General features: G+C 40.4%; 1 long non-coding RNA gene across 1 annotated transcript in view; it reads left to right on the top strand.

The window, feature by feature from the left end:
- The window catches only part of LOC128105822 (uncharacterized), a 30,824-nt gene extending 5,344 nt beyond the window's left edge, over positions 1-25,480 (top strand). The window contains exons 2-3 of the long non-coding RNA XR_008216508.1: positions 23,619-23,730; positions 24,069-25,480. This is a non-coding gene — a long non-coding RNA (uncharacterized LOC128105822). The remainder of the gene's footprint in view (positions 1-23,618; positions 23,731-24,068) is intronic.
- Positions 25,481-27,052: the final 1,572 nt, after the last annotated feature.

The raw sequence follows: 27,052 nt of genomic DNA, 5'->3' as shown, positions 1-27,052 counted from the left end.
TCTAGTTAGTTTTTTTTAACTTAGATTAACTCATTTCTATAAATCTATGTGTTTCCCTGAGGCTTGTTTACCTCATCTATGTATTGTCCATCTTGCTTTTTTTTTTTCTGACTTGTCTCCAGCGGGCTGGCCCCTGGCAGGTTGGCTAGTTCTACTTTTCTATCTGCCTGCCAGCCTCATCTATCCTTCCTCTGCATTCTGCTTTTTATTAAACCCATCAGATGCCTTAGGCAGGCAGGGTAAAAAGCAACACATCTTTACATAGTCAAACAATTATTCTGCAACATAAACAAATGCAATACACCTTTACATAGCTAAACTAATATTCCACAACAGACCTGTGAAGTTTTTCTCAGAAAAAAAAAATATCAATTTGTCAGGACTGTCTTAATCCACTTTCTGTTGCTAATACCACATTATGACTAGCTAGGTGAGTTATAAAGTAAACATTAGCTCACAGCTCTGGCCTTGTTAAGTTGAGGGGGGTCACATCTAGTGATGTCTTTCATACTAGGAAAGTTCCAGGGTGACTCAAGGCATTGCATGGCAGACATAGAAATCATATATGTGTGTGTGTGTATGTGTGTGTGTGTGTGTGTGTGTGTGTGTGTGTGTGTGTGTGTGTGTGTGTGTATCTTCTAATGTCTCTCCCTGTCATTATAAAGCCACAGAATTCAATAATTGGACACCACCAAAATTACCTCCCCAAAGTCCTACCTCTAAGCATCATGGTCAGTCTAAGGTTTCACTTTTTTGATTCTTCACAATGTGAATTAAATTTTATCACATGAAGCTTTGAGAAATATACTCACTCAATATCTGAACCAAAACACTGTGATTAAACCATGTTTCACCTGCCTTGTATAGTGACACCAATGCTGCTGAGTCTGCTACTCATGAGGGTCATGAGCCCAAACAGAACCCAGGATTAGAGGCTATCTGGGCAATGCTGTGAGAGTCTAGTACTCTTCCTTACAAATACCCCCACATGAATGAAAAACAATCCTATGACTTATTTTCTCTATGTATCTATACGTAAAAGTTATTTGCCAGGCTTGGGCAACAGCTCAGTGGTAGAGTATTTGTCTAGCATGCACAAGACTTGCACAAGACCAGCACAAGACCCTGGCTTCAATTCTGAAGTTCGTATGAGTATAATAAAATAATGAAAAACAATAAAGATCTACTCTGTAAATTTCAGATGTCATGATATTAAATAGAGAAAATTCTAGGAGAATTTTTGACCAACTTTTTAAATATTGCTAAGTTAGTTTATCAAGATACAAAATCAGTATCAGCAATGATTAATCCTATTTTTAATAATAGCAACAAATATTTAGAATGTTAAAATTAAAAAATTTTCTTTTGAAACAGCATAAGAACATTTGGAAATAGATCCACAGAGTGCAAGATAACTGCACAGAAGTCAAAAACCACCACAGACGTATTAACAAGTTCTAAGTCACCAGAGAAGAAAATACACCCTGTCATTGTGTTTACGAACTGCAAGATTTGAGACTGTGGAAAGAATTTTTCTATTGTAATGTATAGATTTGATGCAATATCAATAAAAATCCTTAGGTTCTTGGAATATATGTATGTGCATAAATGGACATGTTGAATATAAAATTTATATAGACTTTTTTGAGATAGGGTTTCACGTATTTTAGGTAGGTTTTGAACTTACTATATAGCTGAGGATGAGCATGAACTCCTAGTGCTGGAATGTGCTACCACAGAGGGCTTCATGAGGTCCTGAGAATCAAGCCAGGCTTTCACACATACCAGGCAAGCACTCTAGTAACTGATCTACAGCTCTTGCCCAAGATATTCTTGAATAACTGAGAACACAACTTTTTGAGCTCGTGGAAGCTAAGATTTTATATCCTAAATACATTTTATAAGTGATTTCAAGGTTTCTTTCTTAAAATGTAAAATCATCACCTTTGTCTTTGAGTATGTAAATTCAGCCTTCTATACCAAGAATGATGATATCTGGAAGTCTCCAAGGAAGCCATTTCAAAACCTGTCAGAGCACTGGTACTGGCCAATGTTCTTAGGCATAGTGAAGTAGCTGTGGTCTCTGTTTAGTGTGTGCCAAGGCTGTTTGAGAATGTATGACCGATGGGTAGGTGGCAACATGTTGGAATTCCAGTCTTTCCCATCCACAGTTGGTCTTAAGCATTTGTTCCAGAACGTGCTACTTAATTGTTGTGTGTTTCCACACATACCTGGCTGGCTGTGTGAAGCTATTTCTTCATAGCTTTTCTTGCTAAGCCACACTGACTTTGCTGTGAGTTATCATCTGATTCTTCACATGTGTGATTCTTGGAGCCCGTTGTAAAATCTAAAAATATTTGGTATCTGCAGTCTTTAGAAAGCCAATGTCAAGGATTAAACTGGCATATCACTGGGATCTTTCTAAATGGGAACTGAGTTCAATTTGAGTTAGAAAATGAGACATTTTACACTCTATTTTAGTATTCCTTCAATATTATAGCTTAAAAGAATTTATTCTTTGAGAATTTCATGCCTGTAGACAATGAACTATGAATTATATTCTCTCCCATTTCTCTCCTTTAACCTCCCCAGACTCTCTGTAACAATCCCCTCCTCACTTTATGTCCTCTTTTTTATTTCTTTAAAATAAACCACTAAATCTGATTAGTGATGCATGAACGTGGGGGGGGGTATAGGAGCATCTACTGGGGCAAGGGCAACCTACCAATGGCCATACCCCCAAAAAGAGTGATCTCCCTCTCCATGCATATAATCAACTGCCAGGAGTTTCTTAGTAAGGGGTGAAACCTCATGAACTTCTCCACCATCCATGCTGGGATTTTGGCTGGCTTGATTTTTTGCAGGTATCCAAAACCACTTTGAGTTTATGAGTATTATGTTTTCATTTTAATGTATTTATTCAAAGAGGCATATGAAAACATTTTCTAAGAAAGTTTCCCTAATAGTACAGAAATATTAAATATGACATAAAGCATAGAGCCAGGTGAGAGATTTGGCTCTTAATCTCCGTGAGCTATTGGGCTCTAAAATTTCAACCAAGTCATCTATCCTCACTATGGTTACCTGTGTCAGCATAAAATAACACATAAGATAATTTGGGGTTTTAATTCCTGTTGTTTTTTTTTTTTTGAGGTGATACTAGAATATTTTTGTAACAAACCACAGAAACTCAAATATCGTAAATTGAATCACTGCACCTATTGTGGCTGATGTTGCCTCTGTCTGGTTTAACATGAGTGAAAAGATCTGCACAGTAGAATTTTTGAAAATACAATTCTACCCCAACAATGAAGTAAAAATATGGTACAGTACTTTCTAACTTCGTAAGATTATCAATTGTGTGCATCTCAGACATAGCACAGTGCAAACGTCCTGGGGTTCATGCCCGATGGTGATATCCTAGGAACTCAAGGGGGTGGTGTTCTGCAGATTGAGTTTTAAGAAATGTGATTCCTAGACATGAGTTTGAAACAATGATAAATGTTAAAGAAATAGGGAATCAGTGTTTAGTTTTGGCTGGACTATAGTGGTGGGAGGTGGGGAAAGGGGGATAAAGCCTGTCAGTAGAAAGGATTTTGAACCATAACCTGAAAAATGCATTTTATGAAGTTGTGGTTGTGGTGACTCAGGCTTTCAATCCCAGCACTTTGTGGGCAGAGACAGGAAGATCATCAATCTGAAGCCAGCTTGGGCTAGCGAGTTCTAGGTTAGTCTGAGTTATATAGTGACATACTATCTCTAAGGACAGAATGCAAAAAGTTGGACTCCTTTTAAAAGTCAAATCAGTCACTTGGTTTGACTTGGTAAATACTATAGAAAGACCTTCTTCTACTTCACTTCATTATTGAGAGCCGACTTCATACCACCAAGCTGACACGGAACAGCCTGTGTCCAAACAGAAACCCAACTCATGTGCCTCTTGAATGGAGCATCTTGGACCCAAGCACAAGCTTGATGACCAAGGCAGAAGCAGTCATGCCATTTGCTCCGATACACATGAGAAAAAGCTGAACCAGAAAAGTTTCTGGCCTGCTGTTCCTTGTTTTATTCCCAGACGATTATGACCTGGTAAATTCAGATTACAGAAGAACTGAAGCACTCTGGAGAAAGAACAAACATGTTTTTCAGCTTTCCCTTGGCCCATACTCCTTGGTAATTTTCCACCTCTTAAATCATGCTTCCTATACTTGACATAGCCCTCTGTCTCTGCTCCTTGCTCCTTCACACCAGTCAAGGCAGAGCTCACACATAAACATTATCTCTAAGTTACACTCTCTATCACAGTCGTGGCTGTCTGAATCCACATCTTTATCTGAACTCTTATGTGTCCTTCAGATTGTAACATTCCCTTGAGAAGGCACCCACTGAAAAAACCCTTGGAGCTATGGCCGACTTTTCCTGCTACGTGATTTTACAGCCTCCTTCCTGTACCTCCTCGGTATCTTTATGGGAGTGTTCCCTCCTGAGTTCCTCACTGCCACCCCACTTCAATGACTTCATCAACGTAAAAACGGCTAAAATTTACCTCAAATTTGTCAGATGTCTTATAAAGGAGACAGATAGAGTTCTTAAATAAGCTCAGGGCACAATAAAGAGAGCAACGGATGGCCTCAGAGGACTTTGCAAATGGTCCAGAATTATCTGAGATAGGTTGCTTTAGGAGCATTTAGTACACCTTTCCTAAAATGTATAAGATTCAACACATTCTTAGGCATCTATGCTGTGACATATCTGCTGCCCTCTTAAATGAAATCAGAAACTCAACAGTGTGGCAGGCAAGCTCCTACTCCAGCCATTCAGCTATAGCACTCAATGTGCTGAGAGGTGGCATAGCACGGGGTGTTGCGGGTATCAGCCAGCTGTGTCCTAGATTTCAATACTAGTTTGATCATTTGACCAGATGATCTTGGAAGTACATTCTCTCCAGAACCTTACTTGGCTTCTCTGATAAATAGATAACTTTCACAAAACTGCTTTGAACCTTGAATTTCATAACAATGTAAAGTGACTGGGAAATAATAGTCACTTTTCCAATTGCATGTCTTCACTATGAAATTGTTGCACCTCCAAAGACACTATTTGGACAGTAGTATCACCACCCTCTTTGGTGATATCCTGATCTATCAGCTGGAGATAATTTTGTTGCACAAAGTTACATTGTTGAGTAATTATAAGATTATAAAGCTCAGAGGCAAGGTGAATTTCACGTGCAGTTTGTACTGGACTCTGCTTACAATTGTCTATTGTACTCTAGGCTTTGTCCTTCTCTGGGTCCCTGACTCTCTCTGGTTTTCCCTCAGACTCTTCTCCTTTTTTTTTTTTTGGAGCTGAGGATCGAACCCAGGGCCTTGCGCTTGACTACTGAGCTAAATCCCCAACCCCCACTCAGACTCTTCTCATACTGACAAAATAACTTCAGACTTCCACTTTGCACATGCACCTCAAGCCATTAAAGAATAGTAGTCACTATTCTTGTTCACCCTCATGTGATTACTTCAACAAATCCTTGAGAAATAGAGTTAAGACTTCAACTTCCCAACCACTGTTGGAGAGTCCTGATTAGTCCAGCTAAGATCACTGTCCATCCTAAATCAACCTTGCAGCTGAGATTACATCTTGAGTCTTGAGAGTCTCTTGGGTCACTTGCATCCAAAGAAAATGCAATTCTATAGCAAAAGTAACATTTTTAAGTGTTTAACAACTAGGATGGCATAATGGAGCCAATAAGAACATACAGCTGTCATCCCGTGAGAACAACCCTATAGGAAGTAGCCAGTATTTCTGGACAGGTGCTACTCTTGCTGAGTCTTATCCTGTTTGGGAGAAGGTTGAACATTGAGACTAGGAGGCAGCTCTCAGTGGCTTGTTGCACACACATGCTCAAGGGAAAGGTGACCTTCTCTTCTATAGATGATGATCAGAAACTGGCTTGTTTGAGTTGCTAAAAAGCTCCACCTTGAGAACTAATTATGTAGAAGAAAACACAGCAGGTAGATGCCTTCTCCATGAAGGAAAAGTCACAGAAGATAAACTAGAGCGTTTTCTCATTGCAATTTTAAAATTCTACCTTGAAATTTTCAGTTAGCAATTTATAGCTTTATACACACAGTCGCACTTAGAAATGCATTACCTGATCTTAAATTATTTCAAACCATTTTCAGAAGTTTGGTAATTTATACCTAAAATGATTTTTCCCCTGAATCAATTTATACTCCTTTGAAGGAGGAGCAATTAGCAAGCACTGTTTGCTGTTCTTTGGTTTCATATTATAATAAATTATTCAGAAATTGCCTCTCAAACCCAACGAAAGAATCCCAACTGTGTCACAAAACCAAGCATCACATTACAGCCTCTTAAAAACATGAGGGGCTGACTTTGTTTCTCCTTCGTCTCTGAGTTCTGCTTCGTGTAGTTCCTTCTGGAAGCTCTCTAGACACCACGAACAGGGCTAGGGAAGCAGTGGGAGTTGTCCTCGGGCTTTGCATGGGAACCTCACCACAGTGTGTTCAAGGTTAAGTCAAAGTAATAATAGGAGTGCCTGGGAGTGTGGGAGGGCAGTGACAGCTGCTTTTACATCTTAATAGTGTTTTCTTTTGAAAACCAAATTAAAAAGAGAATGTAAGTGAAGCTGTGGGTTAACTTCTCCCAAAGTAAGGTTTTAGTTTCTTACCATTGTTCATTACCCAAGATGACTTCAATAAGAACAGACTGTTTTAGAATATCACCTTAAATATATCCAGGGCAGAAATTGTCTCATTTCACTCATTCCTTGCTTCAGTCACTCTCCTCAAAGAGGATTTGTTTTGTTCCTTAGGTATCAGGTGATTTTTTTAACTTCAGATGACATAGACTATTGACAAATTCAGTCATTAGCATCTCAGAGGCTATATTCCAGTGCCAGATAGAAAATAGGTTAGTTTATTAATTTTTAATTAAAAATCTCAAATATAAAATATGTTAGGTGATTATAAGGAGCTCTAAAAGAATGTCAGCAGAGCTAAAGAGCAGGAAGTGGTGCCAGGAGGAGGTGGTGTATGCAGCAGGGCTAGGAGGACTGGGAGTCTGGGTGAAATCATGAATGAAGTAAGCAAGGATCCCTGAGGACCCAGGGCTAAGGATTACAGGCTGCATGCATCACAAATGAGCCTCCCATCAACACTGCGACAGAGGTCAAGCTGGTCATCTACTCCCCAGGACTAGGACTCAGGGAGTGAGTGGTGCTGACTTGTGTTGCTCTTGGAGGAACAAATTGGCCAGCACTTTCCATACTTGCTGTTTAATTGACAAATTTCTCTCCAATGAAATCTTAGAAATTTCAAATCATGAAATCAGAAACAATGAAAGCTCCCTTTCGTTGGGACAGAAAAACTGCTTTATAACCTCGGGTTTAATCCTCTGCCCTTCCATAGACCAGGGCACTCTCCTGCCTGCCACATCTCTGTAGACCAAAGGTTTTCCTTGCAGGCCTTGTACACATATCTCTTTGCGCCAGACAGGAGGATTACAGGTCAAAGGAGATCCAAGCAAGGAAAAACAAAATCCAGTAAGATTATAACAGAGCAACCACCTCCACTTACTCACAGACCTGACAAAACAAACTCCTTTTTTCAAAAGCCAATGCATTTATTTCACTGTTTCCGTGTGCCAGAACTCTGGGTCCATCTTAGCAGGGTCCTCTGACTCCAGGCTCATTAGGACACTTCAATGCAAGCTCCACCCACTTCATTCAGAGCCAGCATCTCAGGGTTCAGCTGTCTGAAGATCTGCTTGCAGCTTACTCATATCAGCCACACGTGTTGCTGTACTGAGAATATTAGTTCCTTATTAGCTATTCCCTCAGACCCTTGTGACATGGGTCTCTTCATAGGACAGGCTACAACTTAAAGTTTGCCTTCCTTGGATGGAATAAGACAACACACAGAGAGAAAGGTTGAAAATAGAGTCAAAGTCCTTTTGCAGCCTAATCACAGTGGTGACATCCTGTCATTTTGCCTTCTTTGTTTCTTAGAAGGGAATCACTGCGTCTGGCTTACACTTAAGGATAACAAGGGACATTCTAGAGATTGCCTGTCACGTGGAGACAAACCCAAAAGTAGAAGTTCATTTAAATTCATTTAAACCTTATTATGCTTGATTCAAGTGGCCTACCTTGTGCTTAGTAATGTAGAGGACTGTGACACCTGCCATTGTTGCCTCAGTTCTCAATTTGGTGAGGTCACTCTCATGGGTTATGTATTTTGCTGGTTAGTTTTAGTCAATTTCATACAAACTAGAAACACTGGAAATAGGAAGCAGTTGAGGAATTGCATTCATCAGATTAACATGTAGGCATGTCTATGAAGACATTTTCTTTGAAGAACTAGCCTATCATGACTGGTGCCACCCATGGGCAGGTAGTCTTGTGTTTTAGAAGAAAAGTAGCTGAATGTGAGCCTGAGAGCAAGCCAGTATGTTCTTCCATGGTCTCTGCTTCAGTCCCTGCCTCTGGGTCCCTGCCTTGAGTTGCTGGCCTGTTTTTCCTCAATTATGGGATGATAGATTGGTAGGATAAATACTTTCCTCCAAGGTTGTTTTTAGTCATGATGGATTTTATTTTTTTGCATCAATAAAGAAGCAAAGTAGGATATACCGATTCTGTGGCTCAGCATGTAGAAAGATTTGATGGCATCAAAACGACAGAGGCTCCTTGGGTTCGGGACTTGTTTTGTAGACCTATCAGTTGGAGTTGCACACTCTTGTAGCACGAATCTAAAACAAACCTGAAGCTAGGTATTGGGGTGAATGCTGGAAGATCAGAGAAACAGAACAAGCCACAGCCACCTCTCCTTGTCAATTCCTCAGCTGATCCTGTTTCCTCAGACTGGAAGCCTCTGAGTCCTCATTCAGAATGAATCTCAGCTGAACTGCTGTTAAAAGCCTAAAAGCTTAACCAGCCCTAGTTGCTGGTCCTCACGCCTTAAATACCTTTCTGCTTTCTGCCATCACTTCCTGGGATTAAAGGCATGAGTCACCATGCCTGGCTGTTTCCAGTGTGGCTTTGAACTCACAGAGACCAGGCGGATCTCTGCCTCTGGAATGCTAAGATTAAAGGCATGTGTGCCACCATTTTCTGGCCTCTATATCTAGTGGCTGTTCTGTTCTCTGACCCCAGATAAGTTTATTACGGTGCACAATATTTTGGGGAACACAATATCACCACATACTCTAAGGAGTTGTTCTCTGTATTTTGAGTAGTTAAGACTTTCTTTAATAGTCTCTTGCTGCAAAGAGGAAGCTTCTTTGATGAAGGATGAATTCTATACTTAGCTTTGGCTATGGAGATAAGTATTTAGAATACTGTTAAAAAATTATACTGGTTTAGGAAAGTGCTGATAGTGAGTTCTCTTCTGACATCCCCCCATAGCCTCACTAGCCAAATTGGCTAGGTTTACAGTACCAGGCACAATTTCCCCTCTGTTAAGTAGGACTAGAATCCAATTGGACAGCTGTTGGTTGCCACCAAGGTATGAGTGCCACTCTTGAAGCTATAGGGATATCTTCCCATGCTGGTCATTGTTGTGTTTCACAGATATAGCAGCTCTCTAAAGCCTCCCATTCATCCCCTGATGATCCCTCCTTACATTCCTGGTATGTGTACTTACTGTGGTTTATATACTCATATCTGAAGATTAGAGCGAGGAATTTCTGATGAGAGAGAACATGCGACTCTTATCTTTCCCTTGGCAGAAAGATTGTAAGAGCCAGAGAACCAGAAAGTCTGCTGTTAGACTGTACCTCCTAGCTATAACAGGGAAGTAACACCCGTGAAAATCTTAACAACATGACTGCTTAAACAAGACCTGAACAATTCCAAAACTAGTTGACATCCCAGTGTAGGGGACTTTAAGAAACTGGAAGAAGAGCAAGAGTAAACTTTCAGCCTCACTTATACCCAATGTCCTGGGTCCATGCAGATGCAGGGGGAAAGAATTCTACCTGGTAGGCTTCCGTGCCTCTAATATTCTTTTTACTTATTGGTTTTTAATGGAACTTGTTTTCTTTTTCTTTATTATTTAAGTTAACATACAAAATAATGGACTAAATCATGACATTCACATACATGCAAATCCTCATACTTTGTTCTCTTATCATTGTGAACATAAATTACCAGAAACAAAGCCACACCCAGGGTAAATTCTACAAGGCTGACTGGCTGATGAGAACTTTGCCCCTGAGTCATGTTCACTCACATCTGGCTCTAGAATAAATTATCTCCTACTCTTTGTGAGACACTATCCTTTCCCATCCCTCCATCTTAGCTCTTGCTGATCCCTTTCCTCTTCTCAAACAGTCTCATTTCTCTTATGTGACATATATGTACACACATATACACATATATACATGCATACACATATATCAATCTCAGTTCTGGATATGAAAGAAAAAAAGTATGTGTCCTCATCCACTGTTCTCCATTCTTCTCTCTTTCCCCCTTTATTTACTCATTTGCTTTTTCTTTTTGAGACAAGGTCTTGCTATGTCACTCAGGCTGGCCTCAAACTTTTGACCTCACCCTGCCTCCTTCTCTCAAATGCTGCCATTTCAAACCCAAGTCATGTGCCCAGCTGAGCCTCAAATCTCATGCACCATCAGAGCATATCACCACCCATCCTCAGCATCTCTCCGTAGCAGTATAGACCACCACCCCCTTAGTTAACAGCTGTTTCTGAGATGCAGGGAACTGTGTTAGAGGTGAAAGAGTTGACCTTCCAAAGGAAAGGATCCCTAAATTCTCAGCTAAATCTACAAAGATGTATAGCCTTTGACTCATCTTTCCTTCAAGATAATACTCCCATGGCAAAGTGAAAAAAAATTAAGAGGTTTTTGTGTGTTTTTCCCTCTTCTTCCCAATTTGGCCAAATTGCTATCAACCCAGTTTCTTTCATTTTCAGTCTCATGATTTTTCTCTTTGGAATGTTATGGACCCAAGTGCCTAGTTACAGTTACAGATCTGCAGTAGCTCAGGTATTTACTCTTTCTTAATTAAAATGGCTATGAGAGGCTGGACTAGTGAGCTAGCAGCAATGAGCACTAGTGGTTCAGCTTCCTGCTGCTCCCCAATCACTGTAGCACATGGTTACTCCCAGGAGCTCTGGTGACTGACTAGGCTAGAACAAAAGGCTTTATTTTAAATAATGCTTTGTTTCAATGATACTTTATTTTTTAAGCAAAATGAATTGAAGCAGTCGAATGGAATATACTGTGACAAATCATAGTGACAACAATTTTGTCAAGCTTTCCATGACTAATAACCCACAGATGATACCAATGAGCTTCCTCTCCCTGCCCTGGATGCCTCTGTCCTAGCACTCAGCACACTGATTTGCCTTTCTCTTTTCTCAGGAGACTATGAGCCTTTAAAGACTCTGGCATGGTAGATATGCAAGAGTACAGGGTTTAAGGCACAGCACCCCCAAAATATGACCATGAGAGATCTTACCGTGCTGCCACAAAATGGGTTTCTTTGCCTGAAAGGTTAGTTTTCTCTTACTTTTTTTAAAAAATGATTTATTTATTTTAGTTTATGTATGTATGTGTGTGACTGCTTGTCTGTGTATGTACTAGTGGGGGCTAGCAGAAGGCATCAGATTCTCTAGAACTAGGTAAGTGTGGGCCACCTAATATAGGCGCTGGAATGAACTAGCAGAAAGTATAGATATGCTCTAAATATGTACCTTTGAAACAGAAATTTACACCTGTGAAGAAATTCTCCATTTGTGGGCATGTCCCCTGTGTACCAGAAGGAACAGGATGACATGTCACTAAAATCCATCAGTGGGAAACCCTGCACAAGGATGGTAGTTTTTGTATAACGTGTCTTTTCTTGCAGCTCACCTTAACTAGGTCTTTCTCTGCTCCTTTCCTTTCTGTGCTTCAGAAAAGGGTGTGATTTAAGGCTGCAGTCAAAGCTAGTTCTTTGAGATCTACTGTAGTGAATCTGCTGTTTTTTTATGGGTAATGTCTCAGGTGAAGAAGTGGCTTATATGTTATGGAACTTCTGGTTTCCTCTAGTTGATTTGTGTCTTGTTACAAAAAGTTCCAACTAAGAACTTATGAAGAGTGTGTGTGGAGAGAGAGTTGTTTTCTTCCACATTCCATGATGTGCTTAATATTACTTGACAAAAACAAAGTGAATGGGAGAAATGAGGGTTTAATTAATAATTTTCTGAAGCTGGAGAGATGGCTCCATGGTTCGGAGAACTTGTTCTTGCAGAGGGCCAGGGCTCAGCTTCCAGCTCCCACATGGTAGCTTACAACTGTCTGCAACTTCAGTTGCATGGGATCCATTGCCCTCTTCTGAGCTCCCCAGGCACTATACACACATGTGGTATACACACATATTTGCAGGTAAAATACTTATACACATGAAATAAAATTAATAAAGATTTTTTAAAAATTTAAAGAGCATTTTCTGTTTCATTCTAAACATGCTTTTGTCTTAAATTGAGTGGGGAAATAAGAATTTTTAGGGTTTGGAGATTTAGGTCAGTGGAAGAACACTCCACTAGAAAGCACAAAGCACCAAGGTGGGGTGTTCTAAATGGCTTCATGCTTTGTCAAAATGTTAGGAAATAACCTCTAACTCTAGCAGCAGCACTAGGTAGGTTCTATAAGAAGCTCAAAAAGTTAAAATCTGTTCTCTTTGGAAGCTGCAGACTGCAAAAGTATGGTGTATGCAGACTACTACCCAGTCAGAGAACCAAGGCAAACTAATCTCTCTGCATTGCTGCACGTAGGCCTATTGAGCATTGATATGGGAAATTTGGGTGATGTCTCTGTGAGTAATGGAGCCTTCCTAGGCTTTTCAGTTGGCCTTTGACACAGGATGCCAGATGCTCACAGTCCTGCAAAATTTCACTGACTCAGTGGCCTTTGCATTCTTGTCTTGTGAATCTGAAGAATAAAATTCGCAGACCACAGAAGATAAGCTTTGGAGAGAAGTTTATCACAGATTTATAGGGGGGAGATTAAGAGAGAGAGAAGGCAGAACTTCTTCCTGTATAGCAAGAACAGGCCTCTGGGGATGGGTTATCATTAGGCTGCTAGTCTGGGGGTTCTATTGAAGGATTTATGGTAGAAACTGCTGTGAGGCCTGTAGAGAAGGATGTGCAGGCACATCCACCCACATTGGAACTTCAGAGTAAGACTGAGAGGTAGCCAAGGACCAAGAACAAGATCTCTCCTCTGGCATTTCTGGCCTCCAGCAAGGACATATTGTTCTACAGTTTCTTTCTCCTGTTCTCATCATTATTTGGTATTAAGGATTGTAGAACATTTATAGGCAGAGGGATGCTCTCATTGTTGGAGTTGTATAACATTTGCTCTCCACTTACTTCTGCTTCTTCATTTACATAATAGAGAAGATTGAAAAAAGGAATGCATTTCAGGCTGCTTTTGTTAAAGAGTATGGACTCTTCACTTGGGCCTGCAAATGCCCAACAAAAAATCTAAAACAGAATAAGAATGGGAATCATCTCTGCCTCCATTTTGTATCTTCCTCCTTAGCTTAAAAACTTTTAGCCAGATCCCTTCTCAGTTCTGCATGTAGACATGTGTTAGGGTTAGTTTTCTGTCAACTTCACACAATCTATAATCATCTGACAGGAGAGAACCTCAGCTGAGAAAAAACCTCCATAAGAATGGGCTGCAGGCAAGCCTGTAGGGCATTTTTCTTAATTAGTGATTGATGTGGGAGGGCCTATTATGAATAATGCCATCTCTGGGCTGGTGGTCCTGGGTTCTACAGGAAAGCAGGATGAACCAGCCATGAGGAGCAAGCCAGTAAGCAGCACCGCTCCATGGTCTCTACATCTGCTCCTGGCTCCAGGTTCCTGCCCTGATTGAGTTCCAGTTTCATTGATTTCAATGATGAATTGTGATGTGGAAGCATAAGTCAAATAAACCCTTGTCACTGAAAGTTTTCCTGTGTCCTGCCTGGTCCCACAGCTGCTCAGACCCAAGTAAGCACACAGAGGCTTATATTAATTGTGAACTGGATGGCCTATGAATCAAGCTTCTTGCTAGCTAGCTCTTCTAACTTAACCCATTTCTAGTAATCTGTAAATTGCCATGTTGCTGTGGCATTACCAGTCTGCTGGCATCTTGCTGCTTCTTGGGTGGCAGGCTGGTATCTCCCTTTCCTCTCCTTTCTTCTCCCTGTATATCTGCTTGGATTTCCTGCCTGCCTCTAAGCTGCCTTGCCATAGGCCAATGCAGCTTTATTTATCAACCAATCAGAGCAACACATATTCACAGCATACAGAAAGACATCCCACAGCAAACCCTTTTCTCCCCAAGCTGTATTTCATCACAGCAGTAGTAACCCTAAATAAGACAATGTGTCACTTGCTCATGTATGTATGTCTGGAAACTGGTAAAAGAGGGATGGTAAACCTTAAATTCACCTAAATCCTTCAAGGCTAAAAGTACCAAGAAGAGTATCTAAGGTTTTCTGCTATGAGTAGAAAAAGTATTTTATACCCCCAGAACAATACTGGAAAGCAGGCATTACTTTAAGCCTGTGGTCAACTTGGGTCCAGGAGCGAGTCTTGGAGTAGATAATCCTATTATAAGACTATCCCTATTAGTAGGGAACAGTCACATCTATGACACCCCATGGGGTGAGCTGAGGCTGAGTCTGTTCTAATTCTTCCTCCTTAAAGTTCATGTCAATATCCCTAAATACAGACTAAAATGTATATATCTTCTTGTCCTCCCATTACCATTGTACTGATTAAATCCTTTGCCTTTCAACATCGGTTTTCGTGTGTTATTTTTGGGATGAGTGGCTCAACTTAATTTCTTGGTGACTGTTATGGTCTTGGACTCTGGCAACAGTAACATCAATGAGCACAAGTATTCCTTTCCCCTTGAGGCAGTGCTGCTGTGAGGACCAAGGAATGAAGAGGACACAACCACTTCTTATACTACGGAGCACAGTGCCTGCTTTTTCTGCCAAGAGCCTCTTCCAGAGAACAACACAGGAAGCAAGAACTGACTGTTTGGCCAAAGTGAGCAAAAGTGGGGCTTTCCAGAATGTCTTTACAAATCAGGAAGGTGCTCAACATCAAGTCCTCTTTTTACTAATGAATATTTTACCTTTATTCAATATCTTAAGAGGCTGGTGAGAAACCACTTCTGGATAAACACACCAAGTAGATACTTAACTTCAGGGTCATTAATCAGTTTTAGCTTCCTGGTATTTCATAAGATCTTACACAAAGTAAAAGCTATTGGTATAATGATTTAAAATAAATAATACAAGGTTACTGCACACATTCCTAAGGAGACATTATTTATCTGTATGTCAATCGATATGACTGCTTCCTTGGCCTATATGCTGAACTTCCACACATGATCTCACAGCTTGGGGTAGGATCATTCCACAGGGCCCAAGGAGATTGCCCACTCCAACTGCAAGGGACCAGTCATCTCTGGAAAGGACCAAAGCACACTGCACACCTTCTTGTCTTTTAAAAATGGCTTTCTTGTAGACTTCTTGCAAGCAGCTTTCTCAGAAAGGAAATGTAGGAGTAGCTTTTTGAGAGGATGGAGTCTTGTGGCTCAGGAGAGCCACTCCAGATGTTGAGTAGTAGTACATCCTGAGCATGCTCAGATAACTTCAACACTACCTTTCATTGCCTTCTCTCTCTCTAATAGCAGAAATGAGAGATAGCTGATGCTCATGGACACCCCAGAGGTAAGAAAAAAACCTAGCAGACCCCAATCGGCTCAGAAAACAGCTCTTTAATGCTTAATGCTTTTATGTGCTCATGTTGACTTAAATTAGAAAGACTTGGAAGTCAACTTCTCTCTAATTTTCCCTTGTTTCCAACCCCAAACACACAGGTTTACTTTTAAATGGAATTGTCTTGGACTCTCTCCCTAAAATTTTATTAGCCCAGGAAGATTAATAGAAAACTAAAAGGTTTCTCTCTGTTTACACTAAAATTACCATCTCTTCTTGTGAAGACACTACCTAAGAGACCATAATAGGTTCTACCTATTATTATTATTATAACTAATAATAATTAAACAAATGAAAACAAAACCATTAGTAATTAAACTTATTATTACCTACTATTAGGTAAAAGATCAATTGGCAATGGTTTGGTTTTCATTTGTTTTAAGAGAGGGTTTCAGTATATAGCCCAGCTGGCCTCAAACTCAAGGTAGTCCTCTTGCCTTAGCCTGCCCAGGGTTGGACTCTAGGTGTATGCCACCACATTCAGGCTATTCTAAGACTTTTATTCATAGTGCAGTTTGGCCCACTTATTGTTTCTTAACTTGTCACCAACTCTTACAGAGCTAAGAGGATCTCAGCTCTTGTGATTGTCTGTGTTTTTCCTACCTGTTTGTTGCTCCTAATGATCATGCATTTCCCCTTTAAAATTGCCAACACTCCTCACAGCTCCTGTTGCCCCACTTCTCTCTCCTCTGAGAAGACGATGTTGAAGCTTCACCCACCTGCCTCTTCTTTGAGATGCCCTTTTTATACAGCCCTCATGTGTTTGTATGCTTCCTCCTTTCTTTTATTTACCTGTCTACTGTTATAGCCATCCTGGAAGAGGAGAAGATATTTTAAAGAAAGACATGTGTGCATCTTCTTTTGTCTATTGACTTGCCTCCCAGGGGGAGGTTTCACACAGTTTTAACAAAGCAGAGCTGACACAATGATGGATCAGTGATGCGCTGGACCATGTCTTGGCCAGAACAGCTTAATTATGCGTATCTCTTGCCCTCTATGTCAACCTAAACCTCCTGGTCAGTATCCGAGAGACAGACTTTGGTGAGTGAGTAGGGAAGAGTCCCTGAACTCTTTTCTCTGTTCTTCTTCCCTTTCCCTGACTGTCTCCATCACCCACTGCTTTAGTAGATGTGTTGGCAGCTATGGCCCAGGGCCCAAGTTGATACTTTACAATTTGGTAACACTGTCAGTTCATTTCTGCACACGTTTAGAGGGCAGCAGAGAGATGTCCCTTTCCTCTAAGATGTCAGTTGACCCTTATCAGGTTCCCCATCTTTTCAGACCAATCTTCACCTGTTCTTTTTTTGAGACAGATAAGAACCCACTATGGAACCTGGCTGGTCTGGAATTTGCTGTGTAGTCTAGACTGGCCTTTAACTCACAGAGATACTCCTGCCTCTGCTTGCTGAAATTCCTACCCAAATTCTAAGCCTGCTTGCCCTGTTGTTTTGTGTGTGTGTGTGTGTGTGTGTGTGTGTGTGTGTGTGTGTGTGTGTGTGTGTGTGATGTGTGTGTATATGTGTGTTTCCCAACACCAACACCTTTCTTGAATTCCTCTCTGTTGCTGTTTTTTATTTGTTTGTTGTAGTCTTTTTGTTTTGGGGTTTTGTTGTTTTTGTCTTTTTTGTTTTTGTTTTTGTTTTGTTTTTTTTTAAACAGAGATTCTCTGTGTAGCTTTGGTTGTCCTGGAACTCAATGTGGTGATGTTTTGTTTGTGATCTAACAAATAAAGCTTGCCTGAAGATCAGAGTGCAGAGCTAAGCCACTAGTTACCCACAGAGGCCAGGCAGTGGTGGCACACACCTTTAATCCCAGCACTTGAGATCTCAAGCCTTTAATCCCAGCACTAGGGAGGTAGAGACAGGAAGTGATATGGCTGGGCAGAGAGAGGAATATAAGGCAAGAGGAGACAGGAGCTCATTCTCTTTTAGGTTGAGGACTTGGCAAGGTAAGAGGCAGTGGCTGTGACTTGTTCTTTTGTCTCTCTAATCTTTTGACATTTATCCCTATATCTGACTCCAGGTTTTTATTATTAAGGCCAATTAGGATTTGTGCTACATCTCACTCTGTAGACTGAGCTGGCCTCAAACTCATAGAGATCTTATTGTATTCTTTTAACTAGGAAAGCAAGAACCTACAAAAAGAGATTGAGAAAATGAACAAACAAGTTGTTAAGCCAATTGTTAGTCTAACAACGCCATCAACATATCATAACCACTCTGTGACACCATAGACTTTGTTTTCTACAAACATATTGGTATAGAAGAAGCTTGAAGTGATAGAACTGATAGCATAAAGGACTTACTAATAGATTTGCTTAGGAGACATTAAGTCACACAAGTGGAACTTAGCAAAAGGAGCACTGTTTGGCAAATAACCCAGAGATAAATAGTATGCTAGCCAGGCCTGTTAGAGGTAAGCAAAATTTAGGATATTGCGATGTAAATGTTTGCTCACTAGGATTGACCAGCCATTGACCAGCCATCTATGAAGCAACTCAAGTGAAGGCAGTGTAGAGTCATAACCATCATGAAGTCCAGGTCTGCTCTTAAGTCCCCTGTTCTCTTATTAGGAAAAACGTCATTCTGCCAGGTGAGCAAGATGAGCCTGGGTGACAACCATTTGAAAAAGAACAATATTAGTGTACTTCAAAGAATTCTGGCAATATGTAATGTCTTTGCTATGTAGACAAATGTCTTATCTGCCTGAGGGACCAGACTTGCAGTGTCTTGTCTCTCTTTAAATTGTTCAAAGTGTGATCTGGGGCCTGCACCCAAAAGAGATTTAAAGATGACAGTGTTTGTGAAATGCATAAGCCTAAAGTATATATAAGTTAGTAACATCTTCTGTTCAAGGCTGGCTCTTACGTAAGTCTTGTTTAGCCCCAGTTGGCCAGGGACTTTAGTAAAGAGCTTTTTTTTTTTTTTTTTTTAGCTCTCAGTGTGCTGGGTGATTTCTCACCAAGAAATCTTACTATTTCTAACACAATACTAAAACACTTACTTAATGTGCTTTAAAGCAATACTAGAAGCATTTCTCTATAGTGAAGGGCACATATATGAACACAATAATTTCTACAGAATGGTAAAATAATGTTTGCTTTATTATAATGGCAAAAAATGACATTCCATGGTGGAAATATAACAAATTTGTTGTGGTTTTGACATTCTATGGTGGAAATATAACAAATTAGTGGTTGTTGTGGTTGGGATGAGATATCCTCCATAATTTTGGTCATTTGAGTATTTGGTCTCCAATTGGTGGCTCTGTTGCAGGAGACTTAGAAAGTGTGGCCCTGCTGAAGGAAAATGTCACTGAGGGCAGGTTAAAGGCATGCACCATTTCAAGTTCACTCTGCTTCCAGTTTGTGGTCGGGGATGTGAGTCTTTTGTTCTCATCTCCCAGTCCCACTCACTGTGCCTGCCTTCTGTCATGGGCAATGATGGTGATGGATTCTTACTGCTCTGGAACTGTAAGCCCCAAACAAACCCTTCCTTCTGTAAGTTGCCTTGGTTATGGTGTTGTATCGCATGGCAAAGAAAAGTAACTATTTCAGTGTTATCAACTTACAGAGAAATATGGTGGAGAAAGCACACGTGCAGCTAGCATCCCACCTGGACCAGTGGTGGTTCCAAAAGACCGAACATCTTTGGTCACCTGTCTCCCATTTTAACGTGCTTGGCATATTCTCTTACCACATGCTGGCTGTCTTATGCTCCAGGGTAGAATGGAGGCTGTGCTCTTTGCTCTTAAAAACTACACCCCTGTCCGATTTTTCTGATGGTGCGAGAATCCATGGTTTTGGCAATAGTATCATACCTAGGTATTATTCAATGAGCATTGTTGAATAAAGTTTAATCTTAAGACAATCCATGTGTTTATACAATTTTTTTGGTAGAAAATGAAAAGAATAAAGAGGAAAGTATAGATAAGGAAGGTTGTAAGTGGAAGTTGGTTCTAGAACGCTTTATATCTGACTTCAGTTACTTCTTGGATTAAGACAAGGCAAAATGTCATACACACTAAACATACCATTTCATAAAGTTATACATGCTTGCCAAATTTTGTGTTGTAACTAAGTAATTTGCTTAGGCAGGAATAAAAAAGCAGTAAAGAACACATTTTTTAGTATCAATAATACCATGGCCTGGTGATTAAAATGCTAAAAAAGCATTAAATATTAGGACAGTACAGGGCTCAAATTGGCACAAAACACACTTTGATGACCGTCCTGCAGAGAGCTTGAAGAGCAGTAATTAAATGGTCATATTTGTCATTGAACAAAAAATTACGAGGTGATTTTAAAACTTTTGGTTATTATATAATGGAAGAAAGAATTAGTTGTCAGCTATTGGGCTGGGAGGAGAACAGTCACTGCTCTTGGCTCAGTGCACATGTTCGTGACTGGTTAAAAGTGAGCTCTCAAAGCAGGCACCAAATATTATGTTTAGAGATTGAGAAATTTCTTCCTCCAAGTGTCTCCTTTGTATTTGAGCATTGCTGTGAGCAAGTCACGGCTGTGCAAACACCTTTGTATTACAGCGGAGGAAAGCAGTGGGCTTTGGGGACATCTGGCTTTCTGGGGGATGATATGGAGGTTGCTGGAAGCCTTCTTTGGAAATTATGTCTTTACTTGTTTTCCTTACCTGCTTGGTGATACTTAATGTTCTTTGTAAAAGACAAGGTCATTTTATTCAGTGATCTGCATGAAGATTTAAAGTATAAACACTCCTTCTGACTTCCGTCTACAGTGTAGATGTGTGCTGTGGCCTTTTCTGAGATGACTTGGATAAGGAAACAAAGGGAAACCATGCATTTCAGTCCCAGAGATAGATCAAATATTAGAAAAAGGAGGTTTCTGACCTCAAAGACAAATTGTCAACATAGGAATTTGGGCCAACATCGCCTCTGATTAAACCTGAAGACAAAGTTATGAATTAGCTTCAAAAGCAATTTCTCTTAGAAAAATAGTCTTTTCTTGGAAGTTTTTAAGGATCCCCTTACTTTATTTTTTAATCTATATTATGCAAAGCAAAACATAACATAATACTGTTATGACTCTTGAAACAAAGTTCAGCTATTTGGCTCTGATTGCCTTTGGCAGACACATGAGAAACGTTTAGTTTAGTAACATAAATTTTATTGTATATTAAAATCAACATGTGGAAAAGTCTTACGAGTTTATTTGTTACTTCATGAATAAATGAATGAATGAATGAAGTAGCATTGAAGAAGGAAGTATGGACAATCTGAAGAATGGACACAAGTTTTTGTCAAGTCACAGAGAAAGAAAGGAACTCATTAACACAGAGGAATTGACAGACAAAGGACAGAGGGCAAACACTGCTCTGTGGGTTTCCTGGGACCACTTGTGGTTTATTCTGGCAAGTGTGTTTGGCTTGTACTGATGCTTTCCCAGTATCCAGTCTAAGTTTTAAAATGCCTTTCCTTTTAACCCAATGAACTACATAGTAAGTGATTAGGAGACTACCAAAGACCAGGTGTTTTGCTTAAGCCACATTCTCAAAGGTCACCTCTTCTTGATTGACAAGTTAATTCATCTTTTCTCAATTCTTATCTTCCTTGACCTTTTTATAAGAATGGACATTCTTGACTGCCCCATAATTAATGACATCTCCTGTGGTGTCTATGTCACTGAGTGTTCCTCTTCCCTTTCCCTTGGTGGCTTATTTCTCTAGAGTGCTCTTCCCTCTCCCTACCCCAAGTAATGCATCCTGCTTTACTTTCAGTCTTCCATCTTGCTCCCTTTGACTTTTTGGAGCTCCCACTGACTCTAACAATTGTCATAAATTCCTCTAGATTAAAGGCTATGTTTTAGAGGTTTGGTTTGACTTCTGAATCCTTGTCTTCCAGTTTCACAATAGGGTAAATATTTTTGGTTTGGTGATTCACATGGTGTTCAATCCATTTTCTCCCCTTACTGTACAAAATATCAGATGCTGGGTAACTTTATAAAACATTTATTTAGCTCACAGATAGAGAGGCTTGAGAATCTGACAAGTATTCACATTTGTATTAGCTTAGTATCAGCTTTCACAAGGGTTGTCTTAGCTTTCACAAGAACCTATTGGTGGATGACATCACAACAGTGACAACAGGTGCAAAGGGAGAGGTCACATTTCCAGACTGGAATTCAAATAGGGGAGGAGTTGTTTTGTAGGAACACTCTTTTTTGTGTAAATGTAGTCTTCTTTCCAAGAGCATGCCTTCAATAATCTCATACTATCCACCCGTAGGTCCACTACTGTCACCAAATACCATCACATTGGGGACCACTCTGAGACCATAAGGTCAACTTTGGGGGTATCTGATGGCAGATAACATGTGAAATAAGGGGGAAATCCATAATAGTGCAAGTTTTCTACAAATGAAGGATGCCAAGTCTCTGCTTCATCATATGGTCCTGCACCATTTAACCGAAAAGGCCCTCTGTGAAATGAAAAGCCAGAGATATCTGCTTTAAAAGGTGATACATTGCTCCATTCACATTAATTCTTGGGAACAATGGGAAACAGCCATCAGTTGGACAAAATGTATTAAGCATAAAAATTTTATGAGCGTGCTTGAGTATCCATTATAATTATGAAAACACTGTGTTCTGGCAATTCCAATGTCCAGTTCTCCAGTGTTAAATGGAAAGCAAAGAGTATGATGGGAATAACAAGAAAGCTTTTGGGAAAGGTCTTTGAATCTGTCAGTCAGTGCAGAACACCACTGCACATCTCATTTATTTTAGGGCTCATTCATTTATTTGCAGGAAAGGACCATTTAAGTAATAACCTTCAATTAAGAACTTTAGTATTTGTAAAAAATTTTTCGCCTGTAGTGGAAACTACACACCAGTTTTAATACTTTAAATGCTAGAGAAATTAGGAGAGTATTGATTTAGTTCAGCTTGGTGTTAGAAATATATGATCAACAGTTGAAATAGAGAAAAAGTCACTGATACTCAGTAGACAAGTGCTATTGCTTTGCAAGCCTGAGGACCAGAGTTCAAATCCCCAGCACCATATAAAAAAAGCAGATCTTACTTCATGTACCTGTAATCCCAGCACTGGGGAGAAGAGTTAGGAAAATCCCAAGAGCTTGGTGGCCACACAATCTGGCCCAGTTTACAGAAAGACCCTGTCTCAGGACAATAAAGTAGAGAGCAACAGAGGAAGACATCTGCCATCTTGCTTCAGCTACTGCATACAGGTCTGTATATATACTACATATTTACATGCATGCACCACACACATAAACCATATATATGTAACACATAACACACACTAAACACAGCAAAAATAATAATATGATAAAATATAAGGAAATATGAGGAATGGTCCAGTTCTACCTTTATAATTTAATATATAAGAAAAGAGAAATGAGTGTTAAGTGACATGAACAGGGACAAGTGGGTTTAAAGCTTAAATTACTTAGCCAATTGAAACTTTCTTAGTTGTCAATATGTTGTATATATAAATATATACATATATTATAAATATATATGATATAAAATGGATGTATTTTATGGCTAGCTCTGATACTATGTAGATGAAGGAAAGTCATGTAATCATCATGATGCTAGGTCTTCTTACCTACCAGTTGGGAACTTTTTTACACAGCATCACCATGAGGAAAAAATGCAATGTATATAAAAACAGTGTAGCCCACTAGTTGGGGTTTCCTCAAATATTTATAATTTAAATAATTGTTCCACTGTCTTTTAGTCTGGCACCTGAGGGCCATGAATGAAATAGAAAGACTATGGGTGGTGCAGAGGCTCATTCTATTGTCTCTTGTCTAGAGAAACAGAGTTTGACTAAAATCTGGACACCTCTACCAACATAAAGGCCCTGCTAGGCCTCGTGACACATGCTTGAAATGCTAACCACTCAGAAAGCTGATGCAGGAGAATGGTAAGTTTTAGGCAAGTCTGGCTAATTTAGAGAGGCTCTGTCTCAAAATAGTTAATAATAATGAAGGTCTGGGGATATAGCTCAGTGGTGAAGTTTTTGCCTAGCATACATATTCAAAGTACTTAAAACAGAACAGTTTGATTTGAACTTTTTGAGGTGTGTGTGTGTGTGTGTGTGTGTGTGTGTGTGTGTGTGTGTGTGTAGGCATGCCACAGTAAGAGAGTATATTGGAAGGCACTTCAGATGGAACAGCTGATATGGCTTGGAAATTAAGGAGAATAGGAATGTTTTATCACTCTGTCTCCTACAGTACTCTAACATCCACCTTTTATCATTAGACATTGACTACTGGAGTGGACTGGCTTCTGAAGTTGTAAGTAAGGAAGACAGCTCTACCACCATATTGGGCTTTTCTGCCACAGCAACTTGACTGAAGGACTGCAAAAAGGAAATCTACAAAAACAGCTCCATTAAGGATTTCAGAGTGGTTTCCAGTGACTGCTGTCCAGGCCACCATCAGCATCTCACTGGGAAAAGGGAGTGCTGTGGGAGCTAAACACAAACTCCACTGAGCTCCGCACGTATCACAGCCACCAGCCACTCCCCACCCTGTGAGAATACAGCAACTGTGGTGATGGTGGTGATAGGGCAGTGTGTTGTCTTGGCTATTTACTTCCCACAGAGCTTTTTTTTTTTTTTTAAAGTGCCATGCGTGGAGAGTTGATCATTTAAAAGCATCATGGAATACAGCCCTGACCTGGAATAAGGAGAAACAGCAGGGGTCAGCCAAGGAGAGGAAATCAACAGCGATCTCATTTTCTTGTATTGCCACCCACCTTCCTCTCCCCTACAGTTATTTCTTACCCAGAGCACAGGAGAGCGTCACGGCTGGCCAACACTGTCCCCTACTGTTTGCTGCACCATTCGCTGTTTTACCCTCTCTTACCTGCTCTTTCTACTTTTCTCTTCTTTCCCTGCCCCCCCCCTTTTCCTGTACCCAGTCCTCTTAGTGTTGTGTCTCTCTAAGCCCAGAGTCAGACCTGGTTTGTGCTGTCTGCTACCATGAACCCAAATCCTCACATATCTACTCCATTTTTCACTTCATATCGATTGTGCCCACTCCTAGGTATGTCCTTCTCTGTTTCTTCCCATCAAACAATCTAACGCTTCTCACTAGTCCCACGGGAATTGGGTGCCTCTTTTTTTTTCTTTTTTACTTTGTATTTGTACTAGCATATTAGTGCGCACAGTACCATTGGGATCCCTTTAATCCCTAAATTAATCACTACTTAACAAACCTCTATTTTGCAGTCACCTGCCACTCTGCTATCAGAGCAAGTTAACTGCTGGATAGCAAATGTTGCAGACAGTATTGGGGCAGGCTGGAGATAACGTGTGGTGCCTGGAACACCACTTGTGTTGATTATTTAGTCAGTTTGGCACAAGTGAGAGTCATCTGAGAAGAGGAAACCTCAGCTGAGAAAATGCCCTAATCAAATTGGCCTTATAGGCAAGCCCATGGGGCATTTTCTTGAATGATGACTGATATGGAAGAGCCCAGAGCAGTGGTGTCAGTAAAAAACCCCTGGGCAGATGGCCCTGAGATTTGTAAGAAAGTAGGTGATCAAAGCATGAAGAGCAAGCCACAAAGCAGCATTCCTCCATGGCCTCTGTGTCAGTCCCTGCCTCCGGTTTCCTGCCTTGAGTTCCTGCCCTGACTTCTCGTCATGAGAGACTGTAAACTGTAAGACAAAATAAACCCATTTCTCCTCAAATTGCTTTTTGTCATGTTTTCTTTTCTTTTTTTTTTTTTTTTTTATCACAGCCATAGGAATGTAACAGAGAAAGAACTTGGTACTGGGTTGTAGAGTATTGCTATGACAAACTTGACCATGCTGTTTTGGGGAGGATTATGGAAGGACTTTGGAAACTTGGAATGGAAAAGTCATTGAGTGGTCAGAGTTTAATGAGCTGTTGAAGAAACCTAGGAGATAATGCTGAGAGAATAGAAGCCTGGCTTATGATGTTTCAGAGTCATTTGTATACTATTTTGTGTTAAGAACTTTGTGGTTCTGGTCAATTGGGACTGAAAGATCAGCTGTGGTTAATAAGGGACTAGTACTGTTGGGGGGTCCAAAACAGCTTGACCACATAGCTGCCATAACTGACTTACTGGCAGGCAACACCCAGATCCAGAAAAGGCCATAAGCTGATACCACCCAAGGATCTACCCAGGGATGGGCCAGTATCTAAGGGTAAGAACATGACATCCCAAACATTCCAACCATTAGATAAGATTAGATAGGATTGCCAGATGTCCCTGAGCCTACCACATACCTATTTTCCTTTTATCAAGGTATCCCTAGACAAATATCAGCCAATCAGGGTCCTGAACCCTGGGAATCCCCTCACCCCAACCTCTGCTATGATAAAAACCTACTCTATCTGGGCTCAAGGCTTTCTGCTCTCACCGTTGTGTCAGACAGATGGAGAGTCTAAGCTTGAGCTTTAAATAAAGGCTCTTTCTTTGCTTTTACATATGGGATTCAATCTCCATGGTGGTCTTTTGGAGGTCCCTGTGATCTGGGCATAACAGTACCACTAAAGTGAAGTGTTTGCTTTGCTAGGACACCTGATGCTGGCTAGCTACAGCTAAGAAATAAACCATGATTGAAGTAAAATCTTGGAGTATTTCTTCAGGGTCAGTACTCAGAAGCTATGGGCTAGAGAGGGCCAAGCATCATGCTAGCAGCTGGACTTGGGATTGATAATGTGTAAGAATCACCCTGATACTACTAGTTTTGAAAGCATAAAGGGTTTATGGAGAGCGTGTAAGACTTGGCACTCTACAGCAGGGATGGAATCTCCAAAGAAAGGCCAGTAGAGGCCACTGGTGAAGGTATAGCCACAGTTGCAATGGAGGCTCCTGGTAGGTCCACCATGCTCTGGTGCATGGTGCTACAACCCGGAGAATATGGGCAGCACTAATTGGAATCAATGGGTTAGTTTTTAAAAGGACACAAATTTGGGGGATAGGAAGGTAGAGGTGATGCTGAGAGCAATAAATGGGAGGAATTGGTGGTAAATATGATCAAAATACATTGTATGAAATTCTCAAAAAACTAATTTTACACACACACACACACACACACACACACACACACACACACACACACACCACTCTTGAAGGGCACTTTGGATAAACATTATTTTAGGATTCCATTGATAATTTGCCATTCCTCATAGATTAATGCTTCAATCATTCCTTGTTTTACCTTATTTTGTACTTCTTAGACAAAGTTTAATCAAAACTGAGTAATGG

Source organism: Peromyscus californicus, unplaced genomic scaffold (assembly GCF_007827085.1).
Source record: "Peromyscus californicus insignis strain IS unplaced genomic scaffold, ASM782708v3 Scaffold_9__1_contigs__length_137607984, whole genome shotgun sequence".
Taxonomy (NCBI): Eukaryota; Metazoa; Chordata; class Mammalia; order Rodentia; family Cricetidae; genus Peromyscus; species Peromyscus californicus.
The sequence above is the reverse complement of the archived record's forward strand: the minus strand, read 5'-3'. Positions and strand labels throughout refer to the sequence as shown.